At 39.6% G+C, this 17,410-nt stretch overlaps 1 protein-coding gene across 2 annotated transcripts in view; it reads right to left on the minus strand.

The window, feature by feature from the left end:
- The window catches only part of RAF1 (Raf-1 proto-oncogene, serine/threonine kinase), a 77,180-nt gene extending 61,136 nt beyond the window's left edge, over positions 1-16,044 (minus strand). For both annotated transcript variants that reach the window (XM_089919732.1, XM_022562800.2), the window contains exon 1: positions 15,726-16,044. The gene's annotated coding sequence lies outside the window, so the exon portion shown is untranslated. The remainder of the gene's footprint in view (positions 1-15,725) is intronic.
- Positions 16,045-17,410: the final 1,366 nt, after the last annotated feature.

Consider the following 17,410-nt stretch of genomic DNA (forward strand, 5'->3'; position numbering starts at 1 on the left):
GTTCTGAGCACTCTTTCCACAATTCTCATGCCCCAATCTACACAAAACACCATGTGACTGAGAAACTGGTTATAGCAGGAAGGGACACTCTTGGATATGCAAACAAAGTAAGAGAGTAGTAAATATAAGGGCCATACTATGTCTGTGAAAACTGACAAGAATTTCAGAGAAATCAAGTTATTTCCTAGTACAATTCCTAACAAGTGATAGTACAAAGGACACTTGAATAGTTTATTCTAAACTCAAAATCCAGAATACCAGGTTGTGATAAAGGCATTTTAAATGCAACACATTCATTTCAGCCTTCTCACCCTGTGACCCAGCTCTAGCAATAATTTCAATGAACTGCTGCATTCAGAGGCATTTCTAAAAATGAATAAATAGCACCAGATTAATAAAATAGTAATTATTAAGAGATTCATTATGCTGGGAGAGTCTTGTTTTTTGCTCTTTTACTTTACCAGACGCTATAAAAAACATTTTGAAAGCAAGACTGTTTCAGGTGCAAGATTATTAGGGAGCAGCACACATACAAAGTACTATTAAAGAGCCTCAGGACAAGTCAAATCTGATAAGACCACAATTATGAAAATACCAGTACTTAGGGTATAATTTTTTTAAGCGATTTGAGTCCTATGCTTAAGGTCCATCTACCACCTTAAAGCCTAATCTGAGGCATACATGTTTGACTGGAAATGTTACTCTATCAACTTCTGGAGATACCTCAGCAGAGCACTCACTCAACATTCCTCATCCATTGTCTTGTCACAGTTACTCTCCCGAAGGGTTAGACACCTTTGGACCATGGTAAGAAAAACCAATTATAACAACCCTGATTAATTCAGGAAGCTCTTCAGGAGTTCAGTGTGCTGTGCAAGAATCAAAAAGTCCTAAAACTTCTGCCTAAAAGAGTCAAGAGGCAGTTGGGCAAACTTGGGGCTAAGGTTGACTTTGTTTCACCCTCTCCCTACCTCAGCCAAGCCAAACAGCCAAATAAATTTTACTATCCCCTCCTGACTAGGGAAACACACACACACACACACACACAAAATATAAGTATTTTCACACAGAGACATTCTGAATTTTCTTCAAAATGCCTCGGCAAATCAGCATTTAAAATTAATCTACAAAAAGCCCTCACTTTTGAGTTTTTATTCAAATACTACTATCTTTTATTTCACTCAAAAATATTAAAGTGGTAGAGCAAAAAACACCTATGGCAGCTAGCACTTTGGCGTTGAATGAGATTTTAAAGAAATTCTTAATCTACCTAAACTCTAGTTTCTGAGAATGCAGCAATGCATTCTGTGGTTGAGATTGATTGCAGATAGTTTACTTCAAACAGGACAACTTAAAATTTTACAGAACTTTACAGTTTATTCCTCTCCACTATCTCATAGTGCTGTTAGAATTAAACAGACTAAAAGCAGGTATTATTCCTCTTTGTAAATAAAGAAAATGTGAAGTTCAAAAGATCTAGTGACAGTAAGGGAAGCAAAACAAACAATTCAGGTCCTCAGACTCTTAAATTACAGCTCTATTTTAACACACTGATTTAAAACACAAAAAATAATCATTTAACATTGTTACTATTATACTACTTTGAAATAATTACTGTTTATTGTTTATAAGTGATCCATCAGACCTGTATGTGGAAGAAAGGAAAATATGTTTTGTATATCATAAGCAATTTAAATTTGCTTCATATTTAAGAGATTTTTATGTCATTTCTAAATAATAAATGGTTTACCTTAGAGCGGTTGTATTACTAATGCTTTTTCTCACATGACCTTTCTTCTTATCCACTAAATGATACAGAATAGAGAATGTATGAAATATATAATAATAATATATAATATATAATAATGTATGAAATATATTATATAATATATAATCTTTTATTCAGAAAGCTAACTCTTATTTAAGACAAAAATAATGAAGTCTAAATTGCTTTTTACAGCTCTGTAGCTCAGGGGTTAGAGCACTGGTCTTGTAAATTGCCTTTAAGTCATTCTTCTTTATCTTCAATCCAAAATTTTTCTCCCCAGAGTTGGTAATAAATACAGCTTAGATAAAATAAAATCTCCATGTAATTAGAAGACTGCTGAACTACAAACCATGACTCACTATTTCTGAAGATTAGTCAATACAAAAGAATTCCTATACATCAAAATAACCTGGGCACTGCCCTAGAGTTAAAATTCTGCTGTAATATTATCTAGCTGCTGTGAGTTTCTCCTTGGTTTGAAAGCAGAGAAAGGAGGAGGAGGAACTGGTAGCAAGAGCTTTAAAAGACTACGACTGGTATAACTGACCTGAATCCACTATGGTGTCTATAGTTTTAAATAGCCTTTGATTTACGACACCTAAACTTAAGATTTACTTGTATTTCATTCTCCTCTACTCAGCATGTTTTATAATATGTGAGAGTTAAATAACACGTGAAACACACAGTGTTGGCCTGAGACAGTAAATGTTCCCTATTATCATGATATACAACAATCAGGAACTCTTCTAGATAGCCCTTACACCTCCAGCCTGGGTTTTTCTGAGTTAAAAGCCTAAAGCTCTTAACCGCTACTGGTACTGTCTTCCAAAATTAAGTCCCAGGTTGCAAAATACAGATCAACTGTTAAGCTCTCACATTACTTGGGGGAATAACACTGGCCATATGCTATCTTGTTCATCTGATCTTTGCAAATTGTCTCCATATTCCCAGAGATCCTCTGCAGAGACTGCACGGAGTAATAATTCCAGATACTTTACCCATTAGTCTATAACTCGGAACCTGTGAGTAACATCGGCACGCTCCTAAATTACCTACAATTAACCAATGTAACTTTTTGGAAAACACCTCTCTCTCTGCTTGGATTTATCATTTCCTCAAAAAGCCTATTTTTTTCCCCATGATAGGAGAAATTAGACAAGATTTACTATCAAAGAGAGATAAATCAAATGCTATGTACAACTTACAGTGACAATGCTTAAAAGACATGTAAAATACCCTCTTTCACTGTTCTTTAAGTAAAATACAGTTAGAAGTAGCTCTATTAACTATATATAGTATACAACTTTATCTGAAGTATTTGTCAATTTATATTTTAATCAGTTAATTAAAATATTCTAACTCTGTATCTTCCTGGTAAATCAGAAAATTAGAAAATAGGCTAAGAGTATAGAGTAGGAGAAATGGTAGCAATGAAATAAACTTAGTTCATTGATTTTTAATAACTCCAACAGCCATTCTGATCAGAACACTAACACTATTCCAAAGACTTGTGTCTACTCAGTTTTGATTACTTAATCGTCTAATGAATCTTTAAAAATTACAAAAGCCAACAAATCATTTCAGAAATCTTTCCACTAAGCTCACTCTTCAGAGTATTACCTATCATATAAAATTCTAAGCATCTTAAACATTCTCATAAGAACTGGCAAAATTTGCACAGAAAACTTTCCAGAGAGGGAAGTCTCCCCATTAAATGGTAAATGTTTAAGATAAAACATTAGACAGGTATCCCCAATCACTCCAAACTTTAAAGGCTTCAGTGTGAGCCCACAATTGTTTTATACAAGTGATTAAAAGTTCCTAGAACTTTATGAAACATTGATTAGTGGTGGAGAGAAACACATTTTGGAAAGAAGAATACTTTTTTTTTTTTAATTTATTTTTGGCTGCATTAGGTCTTCATTGCTGCATGTGGGCTTTCTTTAGTTGCATTGAGCAGGGGCTACTCTTTGTTGCGGTGCACGGGCTTCTTACTGCGGTGGCTTCTCTTGTTGCGGAGCACCGGCTCTAGGCGCGCAGGCTTCAGTAGTTGTGGCACACGGACTCAGTAGTTGTGACACACGGGCTTAGTTGCTCCATGGATGTGGGATCCTCCCGGACCAGGGCTGGAACCGGTGTCCTCTGCATTGGCAGGCAGATTCTTAACCACTGCACCACCAGGGAAGCCCCAAGAAGAATACTTCGTAAAGTGCTATTTTAAACTAAATCCCTAAATTAAATATGTAAGATTTGAAGAAAAGTTTTCACATACAAAGTCATAACAAACTGATTCCTTATCATCTTACAGAAAAAAAGTAATGGAAGTAATTATTTCTACTCAAGTCAAAAAAAGTTTAGGAAAGACAACTCTTCAGAAGGGATACCTCTGAAGGCTCTATGAAAAGTAAGTACTTGGGAGAGGCCAATTTGATTAAGACTTGATCCCGGCCCTCAATAAATTTATAATTTAGATGAAGAAGTAATACAGGGATGAAGTGGGGTTAATCATCTAAGGCCTATAAGAAGGAAATGGAACTACTCTAAGTCATAAAGAAAATTATAAGGCAGACGGCATTCCCAGAAACCTAACAAAAACAGTAAGTTTGCATCACATCTAGAATTTAAACTCTAAGGTGCTGATAGGATGTAGGATGAAGTCAAAACTAACCCAGAAAATCTCTCTCTCTAATCTCTCCTTAAGTAGATGGCCTGTATTTAGGGTATTTACTCCATCTGTCTCTGTGTTTCTTCCTCTTTAAAATAAGGATCACAATGTACCTACATCTTCAGGCTGATGGGAAGATTAAATGAATTAAGGTAGGGCTTCCCTGGTGGCGCAGTGGTTAAGAATCTGCCTGCCAATGCAGGGGACACGGGTTCGGGCCCTGGTCTGGGAAGATCCCACATTCCGCGGAGCAACTAAGCCCGTGAGCCACAACTACTGAGCCTGCGCGTCTGGAGCCTGTGCTCCATAACGGGAGAGGCCGTGACAGTGAGAGGCCCGCGCACCGTGATGAAGAGTGGCCTCCGCTCGCCACAACTGGAGAAAGCCCTCGCACAGAAACAAAGACCCAACACAGCCAAAAATAAATAAATACATTTATTAAAAGAAAAAGAAAAAAAATGAATTAAGGTAAAACTCTCAGAAGAACCTGGCATATAGTAGTTAAGTCAACAAAGGTAAGCTATTATCTTTACAGACCTTTTTTTAAAAATGTATCTTTAGACATAACAATCACACTCAATTGTGAGATGGTCAAACTATAAGGCTTGGGAGGATTGAGAATGACAAAAGAATAGATTCACTTTCTTCAACTGCAATCAAAATCTCACAAGAACATAGACTCAGTATGAGGAATGGTGGCTAAAATTGCCTGCATTATTAAAACACTTTTTTTGGCAGGGCAAAAACACAGATGAATACTCGTTTTTTGTTTGGTTGTTTTGTTTGTTTTTGCCGCACCAGGTGGCTTCCGGGATCTTAGCTCCTTGACCAGGGACTGAACACTGGGCAGTGAGAGAGCAAGAGTCCGAACCACTGGATCGCCAGGGAATTTCCTACTCGTATTTTAATGTATTTATAATGCGACTTCACTCTTCATTTCTCCTTTAAGCTCATCCCTTTGTTCAATCCAGCCTTGGTCCATCTGAGAGACTGGGTGATCAATTTTTCAAGATTACTCTAAGCTTCCTTTAAGGATTAAGTGTTTTGTTTTGTTTTGTTTTAATTCAGCTGGTCACGCAACACTGGAAAAAACCCACCCTCACACATAAAAAGTTTCTGCTGAACAGAAACGCTCAAACACTTAAATAAAATGTCGTCTTGTCCAAGCTAGGAAACAATAATACGTCTAATTTGGAAATGGCTTAACTACAGTTTCCCAACCAGTTCAAAAGGGCACTCTGATGCACTGCAAGGTGGTGTGTGTGTCAATATTTTGAGTTTTCTCACCCCTCTTTCTCAATTTCTGACCACAAACTGGTAACTTCATCAGATGACTGGCCAGCATACACAAACATGAAAAAATGTGATACTCTACCCTTCTAATAGTTAGCAAGCAGGGCCACCGGAGTTTAGAAAAGAGTCTAACTTTTTAAAAGGATAATTAATTTCAAAACAAGTTAATCAGCTAGTCCAAACAATTATGTTAAAGCAATCAGTTCCACAATGAAAGACATCTGGAGCCAATTTTATTTTTAACTCTTACTTTTTCATTATTTTCATTTTAAGTCACTTTGTCTGAACTCTTTTTTAACCCAAGTTTTACTTTTCATCTCCAAATCAGTCACTGCTTCTTCATTTAGGCAGCAACTGCTCATTTTTAAATGAAAAGAGCCATTTACAAAGTAAAACCATTAACACAAGCATGAAAATACATCAATGCACAAATAAAATATGGTTTAGGAATGATCATTTTGATGGCTGGGTAATAATGAAGTAAAAAACGCCTAGTCAGTGGAAGGGGATGGAGAGGAAATAAAAACCACGCAGAGGGGCTTCCCTGGTGGCGCAGTGGTTTAGAGTCCGCCTGCCGATGCAGGGGACACAGGTTCATGCCCCGTTCCGGAAGGATCCCACATGCCGCGGAGTGGCTGGGCCCATGAGCCATGGCCGCTGAGCCTGCGCGTCCGGAGCCTGTGCTCCGCAACGGGAGAGGCCACAGCAGTCAGAGGCCCGCGTACCGCAAAAAAAAAAAAAAAACACGCAGACATCTCATCCTGCTAATAAGTTAATGCCTGAAAACACTGTCTTAACCTTGTACCAATAATTTCTGTTCCACATAAAAGGCATCAATTTCAGTGGCAAGTCCTGCATAATTAACAAGTGACTTAAAAAACAGCATTAGCTTTCCTCAAAAATAAAGACATGAAATATAAAATAAGTGAATCCACTATGCTGCACACTAGCATCTCTCAATTGGACAGACACTGAGATTTATCCTCAAGATAGGAGGTACTCCTCCAGGTTTACAATCTTGCCAAAGCTATTTCAAGAAGTAACCATCTGATTCGGCCATTTCTCCTACAATTCACTCTGGAGTCAATGGCTTTCATACACAGAAAGATTCCCTACTCTTCAATGATACCCCCAAAGGTAATCAATCACCTTGCTTGTTTTAAGAACTAGTAACAATTACAATAAGGTATACCTGTAAAACTGATAGTATCACTTGTTTCCCAGAAAATATTTTAAATCAACTTTTCAAGAATAATCTTCTTAAAACAAGGAAATGTGCAGAAGTTTTCTCTGTAAATTAGACCATTGAATCATAAAGCCCTAAATTATACCCAGCTACTTTGCCACAGGAGCAAAAAAACAAAATACGAAAATGTAACCTATGTAATTATACACCAAAGTCTGAATGCCTTAAGGAAAAGAACTATACGCATTTCCTACATCTTGTTATACTCCATCATCCAGTATAGTACCTCGCACAAAATTAGATGCTTAAATATCAGAATAAAATATTAATGGAGAAAAGCTATAATTACAATATTTACCCTAATTCTTTTCCATGGATATTGAATCACTATCTACCACATAAAAGTACTGATATATACAATCTAAAGAACCAGAATGCCTCTCTGTATACTGCAACCTGGCAGAGAACTGAGTGGAAAAGTATAAGGAGCACTATCATTTAACAATTTCTAAGAATCTATTTCAACTGCTAATTGCTTCGAAGAATATAAAGTTCAGAAAGACAGACCTTGCCTTCCAAGAGTTTTTAAAGTAGAAGAAAAAAAAATCATCATTTCCCAAAGACTATGTGCTATGAGCTTTCAGGATGACAAAGAGGCCTACAACAAGATGTGACAGCTTTTTTGTGTGTGACAGCTTTTTTTGGTGTGGTGATGGGGCGGAGAGGCGTAACTTCTTAAGAAAACTATAAGAATTTGGAGCATGGAAAGGTCACTTATAGCTCAAGTGGAGGAAGAGGTAGACACTAAAGAATGATTTCATTGTAGTATTTGAACTTGAAGGGGTAGCATTTTAATAGACGCATGTAAATGTTTTTCTTTATAAAAATGGAGTCTTATTGTACATATTTTAGTACCCTACTTTTTTCACTTACTATATCTTACCACCCAGGATTAACTGAAATCACCTTTTACAGGTTAACTGAATACATTTTAGATTAAAAGGGGATGAGGGTAGGGACCTCCCTGGCGGTCCAGTGTAAGACTCCTCGCTTCCAATGCAAGGAGCTCGGGTCTGATCCCTGGTTGGGGAGCTAAGATCCCACATGCCACGCGGCCGCCAAGAAAATTAAAGAAAAAAAAAGTAGGGGGGAATGAGGGTACAAAGAAGGTAACTACAACAACTGTATATACCAGCTTAACAAAAAACTTTTTTTTTCAAAAAGTGAGTCACTAATTGTGTAATTAATTTATCTCTTTCAAGAACATTGTATACAAATACATTTATAAGGAAGGAAAAAGTCCATGCGATGCAAATACAGCCAACTTCCTAACCTTCTGGTTTGACCATTCGATCTAATCAGCAGTGAGAAAAAAGCCTAGAGCCACTTCACATCCATTAGGACAGTTACTATCAAAAAACAGAAAATAACAAGTGTTAGCAAGGATGCAGAGAAGTTGCAACTCTCATACATTGCTGGTGGGAATATATAATCGTTCAGTTGCTGTGGAAAATAATTTGGCAGTTCCTCAAAAGGTTAAACAGAATTACCATATGATCAGCAATTCCACTCCTGGGTATATACTAAAAAGAAATAAAAGCAGAGATTCAAATAGATACCTGTAAACCAGTGTTCATAGCATCAATATTCACAAAAGCCAAAAGGTGGAACCCAAGAGCCCATCAACTATTGAATGGATAAATAAAATATTTTATGTGTGCACACATGGGAGCATACACATACACACATACACACACACACATAATGGAATATTATTCAACCACAAAAAGGAATAAAATTCTCACACACAATATAATATGGACGAACCCTGAAAACACAGTAAGTGAAATAAACCAGATACAAAATTATAAATATTGTGTGATTCCCCTTATATGAGATACTTGGACTAGGCAAATTCACAGAGAGAAAGTAGAACAGAGTTTACCAGAGGGTGGAGGTAGGGAGGAATGAGGAGTTATTCTATAATTGTTACAGAGTTCTCCTGTTTGGGATGATGAAAAAGTTCTGGAAAAAGATTAGTGGTCATGGCTGCACAACACTATGAATGCACTTAATGCCACTGAGTAATACACTTAAATATGGTTAAAACGGTATATTTTATATTTTGTATAAGTTACCACCACCACCGCCACCACCCCCAAAAAAAGCCGAAAGGGTCCATTTTGCATTGTCAGACAGCTAGATAAATACTAGTCGTGAAGGACATATCTATTCTCACATTCACACTTCTCTAATTCCAGTCCAGACTAAGATCAAGGAAGGCAGAAGAGTATCATTTATCCCCTCATTCTCTCTGGCTGAAACTTTCCTCCACGTATAAAGCCTATGAATGCAGAAGAAAATAGCCAGTATGGCAAGAGTGGCTTGAACCAATGAGTGAGCTGCCAAAGCAGGCAAATGTCCTCAAGGAGCTGGCAGTGAGAACCCAGAGCACTCTACTGATAAAGCAAAACAGACACGGTAATTCCTCCGACAGATGTCTAAGTTACAAAGTTCTGAGTATGAGTTTAATAAGTAGTATACCCTTTTAATTGTAAGCATTTGTGTGGTGGGCAGTAGGAAGGAACTAAATCCACAGGTGATTAACCTGTGAATCTCTACTCATGCAATTAATGTTTATTACATAATCAAGAGAAAGTTTTAAGAACTAGAGATTTATAAATAAGACATGGCTCAGCTCTAAGGAGCTTAAGTTTAGCCAGAGATGTAAGACATCTATACAAAAAATTCAATTCAATAAACATCATTTAGCACCTTACATTCAACAAATTGAACTGAAATCAGGGGGGCCAGCCACTGTGCTAAACCCTGGGTATTCAAAGATGATTAAGATACAGTCCTCCAAGAAAAGATGAGAGGTAAACAAACACTTTAATAAAATATCAATACGTCACAATAAATACATATAAAGTCTACAGTGCATAGTACCGAAAAGTACATACAGAAACCCTGTTAAGTTTAAATAAAAGGTCTTATTATAAAACCTAATATTAAATGTGGTAATTTAGATTCAATACTTTCACCAAAGCACACAGGCCTGGTCCCTCAGCCTCTCAAATTTTTTCACAAATATCAATAAAGAAGGACTTGCACATTGACTAGAAAGCATTAATTTGAGTTGATAACCTAATGGGATGATAAGCTCACAAATGACTATATGATAAAGACCATAAGAAAAATAAATGCAAGGGTTTTAAGGTGGGGTTCAAAGAAGGAAACAATGAGTGAGAAGAAGAGAAAAAGATCGGGAAATGATATTTAGAAGATGGTGTTCAAAATGACTCTTAAAAGAGGAACAGGTAAAAGTGAGGAAATCTGTGAATCTCTCCTCATTAGATAAGGTCGCTGAAGGCAGGAACTTGCCTAATTCACCCTCCACCACACTAGCCTTCTGCACCCACTTAGGTGCTAAAAAAAAAATGGCTTCTGAATTCCACTGAAGATAGTAAGAGGAATCCACATTAGCAAGACATAGAAGCAAGAACTGTATGCTTAGTCTGAAAAGCAATGGAGACTCTTGGACAATTTGCCAAAGGAAGTAAGGCCAGCACATCTACGCTTGAATATTCTTGTATCATCACAAAACAGGAAACATAAGAACCCCATAACATATTTCCCTCCATGAAAAAAAGCTGGGTATCTGGGAAACAAAGGGGAAAGCAGAATTACTCTGCACAGCATAACTTTCTGTATTCTTTGAATTTTGTAGCATGTGACTGTACTATCTATACAAAAAATTAATGAAACTCAATTTTTAAGATTCTACACATTTAAAAAGTGAATCTGGCAATAATGTGAAAACTGTACTGGCATGGGAAAAAATACGAAAAAGAAGTTCAATTCAGAAGTTCTAACAACAGTCAAGGCAAATACAGCATAAAAGCCTGAACTAATCTGGAGGAAGTAGAAAACAGGTGAAAGAAGCTCAAAAATATAGTTGTCAGTGTAATCTGAGAGTGACTGAATGGTTTGGAGGGACATAAAGGCCCACACCACGAATAGAATTTAACTTTATTATATGTATTTTTCTATTATAAGCCAATATATTCAGAGAATATGAAGAGTATAAAGAGGAACATTATCCATATTTCTACTGTTTAACAACCACTGTTAACATCTACATGTGTTTTCTTCCTATGGGTAGGTTTTGAGTTTTTTTAAAAAGCTTGAGATATAATTTACATACCATACACCTCACCCATTTAAAGTGTACAATTCAATGGCTTTTATTATACTCACAGGGTTGTGCATTCACCTCCACAATTTTAGAAAATTTTCAATACTTCAAAAAAGAAACCCCTCTCACAGTCACTCCCCATTGCCCACTCCCTCCAGCCACTGGCAAGCACTAATCTACTTTCTCTGCAGATTTGCCTATTCTGGACACTTCATATAAAAGGAATCATACAATATGTGGCCTTTTCTAAATAGCTTCTTTCATTTAATATAATGTTTGCAAGGTTTATACATGTTGGAGAATGTACCAGTACATCATTCCTTTTTATTACTGAGTAGTATTCCACTGTACTGTTTCGTTTTTTAACACAACTGTAATCATTTGGATATAGCATTTCCCGCGTCATAAATGCTTCATATACGCCACAGTTAGTGAAAAGCATAGGGCCCCATAAGTGGCTGTACCACAGTTTACTTAATCATTTTATCATTGTTGTACATTTGAACTTTTTCTAGTTTTTTCTACTGTAAACAAACTTCCTTAAATGCAAATGGGAGTTCCTTTCTGAATGATCTATCTGGATCCAGGGAAATGCCTCTCCCAAAAACTCTGAGCTTCCTAATGAGATTTGCCACACAGAACAAGAATCATGTTCTAAGGAAAACTCAGTATTTCATCTACCCCAAACCTAGGTAAAGGACAGATGTTAAAAGCGATCCGAGATTGAAAAGTATGCCTCCATAAAACCCAGATTATGAATGTCATAACTTTAAAGACCTATTAACAAAGTTAAAACATTAACTACCCTGATTCTTCCATCAGAAATGTTTACGGGTGGAGAAAGGTAAATACTTTGTCCAAATATGATGCCTAGAAAGAAGTAGCTTCAAAGAAATCAGACTACTTTTGCCTTCCCTAGCAGGCTGGAAGAAAATAAATAGGAGACAACATCTTGACTACAACAGTAAAGATGTACTTATCTTCCTACTGGATCATAGTAAGTGGAACCCAACAGGTAGAAAGATGTCATCGGTAGAGTCTACAAGGGTCCTCAGAAGCAATTAGACATATTTGGTTCCCTAAAACACTGTCATTGCCTGCAGCTTCCCATTCATTAACCAAAAATGTAAACAGTCTCTAAATCACAAAGGTTTTGATTCCAAACTAGTTTTAGGGTTGTTAATCCCCACCCAGTAAAATCCCTTAGAATCTGATCTAAAAATAAAACTCTGTGTCAAGTGTTCCTAAGAAAAACTATGTACACTGATTGGAATGTGAAGCAATTAACACACTTCTTGAGTGATTTGCCAAAGAGACTTGAGATAGCCTGGGCCAAAACCAGTAACAAAGGAACAACACCCGTTTGACATTTTCCTTGGTTAAACTGACATTCTAGGAGTAGTTTTAGAAGAAAAGCTAACAGATCTGAAGTTAACTATTAAAATCATTGCAAGCTACACAGGTATTCTGGGAGAAAAGGAGGAACAGAATGACTCAACCACCGTAAAATGAAGATGAAAATTTTGATATGTAATTAAGGAATTTTTACTCACAACTTTAAGGCAATACCCAGACATTACTATCCTGAGGATTACAGGCAAGGTAGTTAAGCCCTATACCAGAAATACTAAGTGAATTATAACACAAATATCTAGTATCACATTTTCAACCTGGTCAGTTTAGCAAATAAGCATTCTTATACATCCATACACATACATAGATATAAACACACTCTCACACACACACCCCAACCTAAATCCTAAACAACCTTATCCTAAATGAACCCAAGTGTTCTTTGGATTTCCCAATTAATTTAGCCGAGGTGAGCAATTTTCCAACTACAGACATTTGTTATGGAGAACTGACATCCATGACACGCACAATTTAAAAAACAGAAGACCTTTTAATAAGTCAAAGCTCGATTTTGTGGTTTCATTAAGCCCCATCCCGCTGTAACATTAGTCCACTGCCTTTCAAAGGCAATATTTAAAATTCTCTTCTGCAAGTCAACATTAAGGCATGCTGTTTGGCTAACAAGCTCCTCCCAAGACCAGGATTATTATATATGGCCTACTATGTTAACATGCAAACAAAAGCACTCTCCAATGTAACATTTTTCTACTTTAAGCAATAGGTTATTAACAAAGTTTTACCTGGAATTAAAATGTGATAGAATCATGCACCTACTACTAACAGGCTATTTGAAATAGTAATTTCAAGTTATTAATTATATTTTCCATTTAATAAATAATCTGGTGCTTCTGGAAAAGTCAAATTCAACTTCCAAGAAGTTGTTTCATCTTTGGATTTCACAGACGGCATGTTTTAAACTAAAAGCAACCAGTCTCAAAGCAGTTATAATACAATACTTAATGTTTAACCTTTCTCCATTTCATCTTTTAGATACTTTTCATCATAAGTGACCAGCTTAACCTGCTTCTCACTGTTTTCTTCTGCTAAACCAAATCCCATAAAATATGTTCTAATGTATTTCACTCAAGCCTTCTATTTTGAAGGCATGCACATCTTTTAAACTATTTGACAAGAGTTTAACAAGACTAAGCAGTTCCACTACAACTTACGATCACAAACACCGCATACCTAAAAGATAAACTTTTACAACAGAAAGAGTAACAGGTTAATTTTCCCAAGTATCCAGTGTTCAACTGGGTCAAACTGTCTCTGTTGCATTTTCAACAGCTTATCCCTTGAAGTGATAAGGGTGAAAACAAGCCAAAAGGTTCTCCAGTGGTATATAATCATTACAACCCAAGAAAGATTTAGGAACTGCTAGATTAAGTCCGTTAATACCATAATAATCACTTTAGCATAAACGTTAATCACAATACAGATCTTTGGGGAAAATTATGTTCATAGAGCTAAAGACTTTATAACAGAATTGGAATCCACGGAATCAATCCAAAGAAACAGTTTACTATATAAAACATTTACTTAACTAAAAATATACTCACTTGCATTCTACAATTTTTCAGATGTTTCATATAATCTGCCAATTTCTAAATGACTGGGGAGCATGGTTTACATTGTCAACAGCCACTGAAAATGTAGTATTAGTAGAGTGTACTACATTTATAAAATCAACATTTTTGTTAGCAAGTGTAACTTTAGAAGAAACGTTTGCAAGAATCCCTAGGAATATGAGTTCAGTTCGTTCACCACAATGCAAGTACAAAACATGTGACATAAAGCCCGTATCAAAATGTTCTTAACTGGGTTTAACAAAGTCAATCTGTGCAATTACTATCAGCTTTAACATCAACAGAAGGAGGAAATAAAGTTATCAGCAAGAAAAGAGAATCAGCAACACTCGTTTAAAATAATCCCAATTAAATCAACTAGTTCACTATCTTCAACAAAATCCTTCACAAGCTAGCCAACTTTTGTTTCAGACCCTAATCTCCCACCACTTCCTTCCTGCACCCCAGACTGCTTGCTGCTGCTCCCCAAACTCCTGCACGTCTCCGTGCCTCTGTACCAGCTGTTCCCTCAACTTAGCATGCGCTCCCCTCCTCCTCACCTGATGAGCACTTACTCATCAGCCCAAACCTCAGCACAAAAGTCCCCTCCAGTCTACAAGCTTCCTCAACTCCCCCAGGCAAAACTAGTTGTTCCAAATTCCCAAGACGCTTGGTAAATCCATCCTAATCACAGCGCACAGCGTTCATGCCTCGGGAGCTAACAGAGGGCAGACTCCCTCCAGCCCGGAGAGGACGAATCAGGCAGAAATGATGAACGTGCGCTGAATCCATTCCCTACTTAGACTGGGTGATCCTCTAGAACCCGGCCACATCTCGAGGAGACACAGGAGACCCTATCATGCTTCCCACCAGAGAATGAATACCAGGGGGGCACACCCAGAGCCCTTGAAAGAGAACAATGAATGAACAGAGCCGCCTCGCCTCTCCTGATGTCCAAACTCCTCTCTCTGGGCATCGACTAGCTCTGCAGAGCCTCTGCAGCTGCAGAACTGAAGCGTCCTGGAGGCTCTCACTTCACACACATAGAGCCCTGGATCTTCATTCCAAAGGCATCCCGGGGCCAATCGTCAGTATAAGCACCACAAACGTCTCATTAGGCACCCGCAGAGTCCTGAGACCCAAGGGGAGGCCCCTATGCCTTTGTGGTGGGGCATCGACCTATTTCCTCCTCCCGTCCCTGACTGCTCTCATCTTCCGGAAGAGGGTGTCAACTTGAGAGAAGATGCAAGCCCGGGTCCCCCACTCCGCGGCCAAAAAAACATTAGCCCATCTGAGTGACAACACAGATCCGAGACAGCTCTGGGCGGTTTTTCTCGTGGCCAAAATATAAGGAATGTACACCGGGTACAGGGGTAGTGCCGGCACATTTCCCCAAAACACTAGGAAACCTGAGTGGGGATGTGGGAACTCGGCTCGCCGGCCATGACACCGGGCCCCAGAGCCCCCGCCCGCCCAGCGCCACCCGGGGTGACAGCGGCCTGGCCCGGGCCCTCCGCCCGGCAGCCGCGGGGCCGCTCGGTCAGCGCCGCCTTGGCCGGGCCTCCGGGGAACCCGGCCCCCTCAGCCCCGCCGCCGCCCGGCTCCCCCGGCATCCCGGGCCCGGCCCTGCAGCCTACCTGAGGGAGCCCGGCCGCCTCTGTGTCCAGTCGTCCGGCAGTGGCGTCTGGTCCGCTCCTCCTCCCCGCGGCGGGCGAGGGAGCGGGAGGCGGTCACATTCGGCGCGTCCCCAGCCCAGGGGACGGGGCCCCGGGCAGCCCTCGCATCGTCGCTCTCGCACTCCGCACCTCAGGGCACACACCCCAAAGCCCGGCCAGCTGGCCCTCTTCAGGGCCCAAGAAGAGCGGTAGGGAAGCCTTCGCTTCTCACGCTCTTTCTCGTCTTACTCCCGCCATCTAAGATGGCGGCCCCAGTGCCCGCACTGAAGACGCTTTCGGGCGGCCCCGGCAAGCGAGCCCTCCACTCGATGCTCCTCCTCCCGACCTGCGACGCCACCAGCTCTCTGCTTCTGCGCGAGCTCGCCTGGCGGCGGACTTCAAATTTGGCTCGGGTATCCATCGCTCTGGCCTGAACTCAGGCCCCGCCTCCCAGGGGCGTGGCCTTGCCATCTCGCCGGTCGCCATTTCGGAGCCGTGAAGGCAGTAGGGCGGGTCCTCCCTGGCCCGGGTTGGCAATCGGGAAGGGCCAGGGTTTGGCTGACCCGAAGGAGCCTGAGAATTGGCGGGGGGAGGAAGGTCAGCTTGCCGGCATCGCGAGGCCCAGAGATAACCAGACGTGCCCGAGGACGCATAGCATAGAGGACCGTGTCCACCTTTGGCCCGTCCTCCCTGGAATCGGACACATCAAGTGGCAAATCGCAACCCATCATGCGGGAAAGTCCCTAAACTTCTCTGAGTCTCAGTTTCCTCACCTGTAAATTGAGGGTTCCTTTTCCCCCGTCAGACTGGCAAAAAGTTTAAAAGACTGATAATATCCAGCCTGGTGCAAGATGTGTGAAAACCTGCTGTGTACCTTCGTCCAACGCTGGCAGGAATGGATATCGGGAGGGCAATTCGGCGTTATCTATGGACATTTTAGTGTATATAGTATTCCTCCCAGCAAGTCCACTTCTAGGCACCCATGCTAGAGAAATAGGTACACATACGCACAAAAAGTCACCTGCTAAGATGTTTATTACCATGTTGTTTGTGTTAGAGATAACACTGGAAAAAATGTGGATTAATTAAATAGGAAACAGGTTAAATAAAGTGTGCTAGCTACACAGTACAGGATATCCATCTGTTAAAAAGAATGAGCTAGGGCTTCCCTGGTGTCACAGTGGTTGAGAGTCCGCCTGCCGATGCAGAGGACACGAGTTCGTACCCCGGTCTGGGAAGATCCCACATGCCGCGGAGCGGCTGGGCCCGTGAGCCATGGCCGCTGAGCCTGCGCGTCCGGAGCCTGTGCTCCGCAACGGGGGAAAAAAAAAAAAAAAAAAAGAATGAGCTAGATCTATGTACTGATTTTTTTTTAATCCAGGACATTAAATTTTAAAAAGTAGAACAGGTACAGAATGATTTTATTCATTCAAACACAGGCACACAAAGCTACCCAATACCATGTACAAGTCATTCATTTAAATTTTTATTGCAAGCCTATTGTGTACCACACATTGTTCTCGGTATTGGGAAGTCAACAGTAATCAAAAGCTCTGTTTTGCAGAGATGGGAAACCCAAAGAAAGCATAAATAATAAATTCAGGTAGTAATATGTACAGTATAAAGGGAAATGAAGGGACTTCCCTGGTGGTCCAGTGGTTAAGAAT

This window comes from Delphinapterus leucas, chromosome 10, assembly GCF_059928025.1.
Source record: "Delphinapterus leucas isolate spDelLeu-1000000601 "Yukka" chromosome 10, BTC_Dleu_Yukka2, whole genome shotgun sequence".
Lineage (NCBI taxonomy): Eukaryota > Metazoa > Chordata > Mammalia > Artiodactyla > Monodontidae > Delphinapterus > Delphinapterus leucas.